Genomic DNA, 6,542 nt, shown 5'->3' with positions numbered 1-6,542 from the left:
TACACACTTAAGGTTCGATGACGCTAGGGTTATAGGAAAAGTATGTACGTGGTTACCGAATGTTGTTCGGAGTCCCGGATGAGGTCCCGGACGTCACGAGGAGTTCCGGAATGGTTCGGAGGTAAAAGATTTATATATGGGAAGTCCTGTTTTGGTCACCGGAAAAGTTTCGGGTGTTATCGGTAATGTACCGGGACCACCTGGAGGGTCCCGGGGGTCCACCAAGTGGGGCCACCAGCCCCAGAAGGCTGCGTGGGCCAAGTGTGGGAGGGGACCAGCCCCAGGTGGGCTGGTGCGCCCCCCCACCAAGGCCCAAGCGCATGGGAGAGTGGGAGGGGGCAAACCCTAGGTCCAGATGGGCCTTGAGGCCCACCCTAATGGCGCCCCCCCCTCTCCTCCCCTTGGCCGCCCCCCTTGGATGGGATCTAGGGCTGGCCGCCTCCTCTTGGGGTGGGAACCCTAGAGGGGGCGCAGCCCCCTCCCCCCCTATATATAGTTGAGGTTTGGGCTGCCATAGACACGAGAACGTCTCTCTTTCGGCGCAGCCCTACCCCTCTCCCTCCTCCTCCTCTCCCGCGGTGCTTGGCGAAGCCCTGCGGTATTGCCACGCTCCTCGATCACCACCACGCCGTCGTGCTGCTGCTGGACGGAGTCTTCCCCAACCTCTCCCTCTCTCCTTGCTGGATCAAGGCGTGGGAGACGTCACCGGGCTGCACGTGTGTTGAACGCGGAGGCGCCGTGGTTCGGCGCTTAGATCGGAATCAACCGCGACCTGAATCGCTACGAGTACGACTCCCTCATCCGCGTTCTTGCAATGCTTCCGCATTGCGATCTACAATGGTATGTAGATGCACTCCCCTTCCCCTCGTTGCTAGATTACTCCATAGATTGATCATGGTGATGCGTAGAAAAATTTGAATTTCTGCTACGTTCCCCAACAGTGTCTTTATTTCTTAATGAATGCAAGATTCCTGTCATTTGGGAAAAAATTGTTTGGATTTTTTAGGGGTAAAAATTGTTTGGATGGGGGCCAACTATTTGTCTTGCGGAGGCTGCATCGGCAGGTCCAGTACATTCACACGTCAAATCTTTGGCAAAAAGTGGGTGCCCAAATGGTTTGCCACTGTTTTGGCTGGACAATGATTTGGCACGGCTGACAGGGGCACAAAAAACCCCTTGGACTCGTATGGTCCATTATAGCCATGTGGAAGCGAAACCTTGATAAACCTAATTTCTAACATCACTTAATGAATCATTCTATTGAATCACATACTTCTCTTGAGTGGCTTTACTCTGTTTGCCAACAATTGATTGGCCATACTTCAACAACTTATTGCAACAATCTCTTGGGAGATTTTCCCACATGGTCTCGAAGTCTTTATGTCTTGCTCCGCCTATAACAACCATCGGTAAAAAAAATCACAACACCCTACCTTCAATATGGTATGTACCAACTTCTACGAACAAAATTATACCTTATCTCCCCGGTAGCTATATAGTTTGTTATTATCTTCCTATCGACATGGTTATAAGGAAAAAGCTCGTCTAAAAATATCTCTCCGAAAGAAGGGCAAGTAGTACAGGTACATCGGAGACACTCACATTGCTCTCTAGGGAGCAGCCCTTGCGAACACAAACACCGCCGCCCCATATCTCCCCTCCTCTCTCCGGCCCTGGGCGCTATCGGATGTGGCGGCAGGTGAAGACGGCCCCAACGGATGACAACGACAGGGCAATCTCCTTCTGGTGTGACACGTCGCCCTGGCTGGCATGATAGACTTAGGGGACGACTTCGGTAGCCGGGGTGACGGCCCCGGGCGACGGATCTGGTGGCGAGTGGCGACCTTCTTTGGCCTCGCGACAGGGAGGTCCAACGCGCTGGTTCAAGGGGTGACCCGACGCGCGAGGGATTCAGGCTCCGTGCCTTGGTCATGTTGGTGGCTCTTCATGCTCATGGGGACAGCAGCCGTCCGATGGAACGGTGGGTGCTTGGCTGCTTGGTTGTAGCGCTCGGAATCAGGGCGTCGACCCCTGTGTGGTGTGCTACTTGTGAGCTGCGTTGGTATTTCCCCGAAGAGGAGAGGATGATGTAGTATAGTAGAGATAAGTATTTCCCTCAGTTAAAAACCAAGGTTATCAATCCAGTAGGAGAACCACGCAACACCTCGTGAACAACACCTACACACAAAATAACAAATACTTGCACCCAACGCAAACAAGGGGTTGTCAATCCCTTGGCGGTTAATTGCAAGGATCAAATGTCGTAGTGATTGATAGATAGATAAAAAACAAAAAATTAAAGTAAAGTAAATAAATTACAACAAATTATTTTTGGATTTTTTATATATGATAAAGATAGACCTAGGGGCATGGTTTTCACCAGAGGCTTCTCTCCTGAAAATAGCATACGGTAGGTAAACAAATTACTGTTGGGCAATTGATAGAAAAGCGAATAATTATGATGATATCCAAGGCGATGATCATGTATATATGCATCATGTCTGGGACAAGTAGACAGACTCCTGCCTGCATCTACTACTATTACTCTACACATCGATCGCTATCCAGCATCATCTAGAGTATTAAGTTCATAAAGAACGGAGTAACGCCTTAAACAAGATGACATGATGTACACAAAGTAAACTCAAACAATATTAATAAACCCCATTGTTTTACCTTTAATGGCAACAATACAAATACGTGTCTTGTCCCCTTCTGTCACTGGGATATAGATCACCGCAAGATTGAACCCATTACAAAGCACCTCTCCATTGCAAAATAAATCAATTTAGTTGGCCAAACCAAATCAATAGATCGGAGAGAAATACAAAGCTATAATAATCATGCATATAAAAATTCAGAAAAGACTCAAATAATATTCATGGATAATCTAATTATAAACCCACAATTCATCAGATACCAACAAACACACTGGAAAAAAGGATTACATCAAATAGAACTTCAAGAACATCGAGGAGAACATTGTATTATAGATCAAAGAGAGAGAAGAAGCCAATAGCTACTAGCTATGGACCCGTAGATCTGTGGTAAACTACTCACACATCATCGGAAGGCAACAAGGTTGATGTAGAGTCCCTCCGTGATCGATTCCCTTCCGGCAGAGTACCGGAAAAGGCCTCTAGATGGGAACTCGCGAGAACAGAAGTTTGCAGCGGCAGAAAAAGTATTTTGGGTGGCGCCTAGTTGGTTTTTCGATTTTAGAGAATTCATAGAGCTGGAATTAGGTCAAACGGAGGAATGAGGGGCCCATGAGGCACATGGGCGCGCCCTCATGGCCCACTCATTTGCCTTCTAGTCTCCTCCCGAAGCTTCTAGTATCTCTTGTGTCCAGAAAAAACCGTCAAAAAGTTTCGTGGCATTTGGACTTCGTTTGGTACTGATTTCATGAAAAACCAAAAACAGGCAAAAAAACAGCAACTGGCATTAAGTTAATAGGTTAGTCCCAAAAAATGATATATAATTGCATATAAAACATCCAAGGTTGATACTATAATAGCATGGAACAATAAAAAGTAATAGATACGTTGGAGACGTATCATGGTGGTCGGCATGTCAGGCCATGATGTGGCTCCGATGGGTCATCGTGCTATTTGCTGGGAGGTGGACCATGACGGCAAGGTGTTGGACTTCTACGCGGGCTGTAACCGGCCGACGGCTCTACGGTCATGGCTTGGTGGTGGTGATCCAGATCCGGTCGGTCGAGTGGGGGTGATTGCACAATGTGCTGCAGCGACCTTCTACATCTCCACGACGGCGGTGGTCACCGCAAGATCTTCGAGAGTGTTCATCTCTCATGATCTAGTGGTTGACTTTGATGGTGAGATGCATATTATGGGTGACGACTTGACACAGAGGGATGGTTATGCAGTGGTTGTGGTCGCATCAAATGTAGTTCCCGGGATCGCGATAAAGTGGTGGTGAAAACACTTGGGTGACTTCGGTGGTGGTACTACTCAAGCACCCGGTCGCGAGCTCCGGGGTTAAACCTTAGGTCTCACCCGAGCTGGTTATACCTAGCAATGGTGATGTTTTTTTATCATTACCTTTTTTAAGGCATTGTTCGGATACTCATATTGATTCTTCAGGGTGAACATCTAGATTCTCGCCTTGGTGGTTACATCCGGTGACGGTGACGGTGACGGTGACGGCGACGCTTGAGTGTCGCTCCCTTTTTGAAGGCGTTGTTGTTAAAGAACCTCGTCTTCTCTGTGGTGTCATGATATGGTTGGTTCGGATATGGTCATTGTTGTAGTTTGCCAATCGCAGATCTCATCTCTTTGGGTTTTAGTTTTTTCCTCGCTTACGCATTGTTTTGGTCTTATATGATTTTTGCTATTTATTGCCGTATCTTTTTGAGTGTGCGTTGGTGGTGGCTGTGTGCATCCTAACTAAGCAGAGATTAGGTGTGACTCTTTGATTTTGTATCCTCTTGATACTCCTTTTTGAGCCATTAAAATTCACTCTTATTCAAAAAGGTACGGGAACATCTAATGTTTGATAGACCTTTCACTAGAATAGGATCATTGGATGTGATTAGTGGTGGTTTACATTTCAAATGCAAAATGTGCTCAATTATATTGTTAGTGCGAGCCAAATTAGTAAGAAATTATTTGTTACTACTACAATACACCTTATTGGGCCTGAACAAATATTAACTGGGCTGCAGTTCACAGCCATTGGGCAACACATGGACTCCTGGGAGCGTTTACGCTTGGCGCGAGAAAGAACGCGGGAGGGGATATGTCTCGCTTCTATTTTGTTGTCCTAAGTAGTTTTCTACATGATAGTTCGATTATCTACTCTGCATTTCATTCACTTTTCACCTTTTTTCTTATGTTCCTATTTTTTAAATATTTTAAGTATATATCTTTCAAAACTTAATTTTACTTTAGCAATTTTGAAACACGAGTTTGAAAAATGTCAGCTCAATGTAAAAAATTGTTAGCATATTTTAAGAAAAATATTGAAAGCATTCAAATTTAAAATTTGTGACATTTTAAAATGTTAACACGTTTAAAAAAAAGGTTTGTAACTTTTCAAAAAACAATATATACAATGTAAGAAAAGTTCTTGTAATGAAAAAACAATATTTCGTACCATTCAAAAACGCACGTTACATTTAAAACAATGTTCACTTGTTTCAAAAATATGTTGCTGATTTTTTTTAAATATATATGATGTAAAAACTATTTGCATACTTTAGAATCAAAATGTTTCGTATCATTGAAATAAACTGTTTCCAAGTGTATTTGAAAAATGTCTAACACCTATAACGTATTGAAAAAAATGTTGAAAACATGTAACTGAAAAATGTTTATCATTTTTTGCGAAATGGAGAAGATGGTAATCATATATTTAAAAAAAATCAATGTGTATACAAAAGTATTTCAGATGTACACGAAGAATGTAGAACGTTTTTTTAAAAAGTAGACATGTATTGCAAAAAAGAAAAATAAATAGGGAAAGGTGAAAAAAGGAAAGAAGAAAGAAAAAAGAGAAAAAAAATACACACATAGGGTTCTAAAACCGGTCCACAGAACCTTCGTTTTTTTTAGGGATACAAAACCTTCGTAAAATGGCTACAAAATGTATAGTGTGGAGAATTAGAAGCTAGAGCAAAGGATCTTTCTCAGTAGGCGAGTGGGCCGGTCTAGTAGCGCGTTTCTTCTTTTTCTCATATCTTCATTCGTTCATTCCGATTTTTTTCTTCATCTTTTTTTACTTTTGTTTGTATTTGTTTCGCAAAGAAAAGTGGTTTGTATTTTGAAATATTCTAAATTCATATATTTTGAAAAAAATATTTAGCTTAATTTTAAGAAATGTTCACAACGGGGAAAAAATGTTAAAGCAGTGCTAAAAGATTGTTCATGCAACTTTGAAAAATAAACTCATACCGCTAAAAAATGTTCGTGATATTGTGAAAAAAAATCACATGCTTAAAATTTTATTCATGACATGGCTTAAAAAAGTTCATGAAAATTTACATTTTTGTTCTCCTAATTTGTGAAAAATTATTGTACCAGTCAAAAAGATTGTTCATGACATTAAAATATGTTCACGTGTTTAAAATACATTTTGCGACATTTTTAAAATGGTCAAGAAATTTAAAAGCTTATTCGCCTAATTTTTAGAAACAATTCATAACATAAACATGTTTACGACATTTAAAAACATGTTCTAACACTTAACAAATGTTTGCATGTTTTACTAAAAATGCTCATGACATAGTGCTATGTTTTTTTTTAAATGTTAAGTGTGCATGTTACAAATTTTCAATGTGTATTCAGATAAATTCCCAACAGTGTATTGAAAAATGTCTAGCGTGTATCTATTTTTTATGTATACAAAAATGTTCAACGTCTATTAAAAATTCAACATGCATTTTGAAAAATGAAATGGAAAAGGAAATAATAAAAAAATGCCCAGTAAAAATAATCAAATTAAAAAACAAAAATAAAAACCGTGAGAGAAAAACACATCAAAGAAGAAAAAACGCGTGGAACCTTCTGAAAACCATATGA

The sequence above is a fragment of the Triticum aestivum genome, chromosome 7D (genome assembly GCF_018294505.1).
Source record: "Triticum aestivum cultivar Chinese Spring chromosome 7D, IWGSC CS RefSeq v2.1, whole genome shotgun sequence".
Lineage (NCBI taxonomy): Eukaryota > Viridiplantae > Streptophyta > Magnoliopsida > Poales > Poaceae > Triticum > Triticum aestivum.
The sequence above is the reverse complement of the archived record's forward strand: the minus strand, read 5'-3'. Positions refer to the sequence as shown.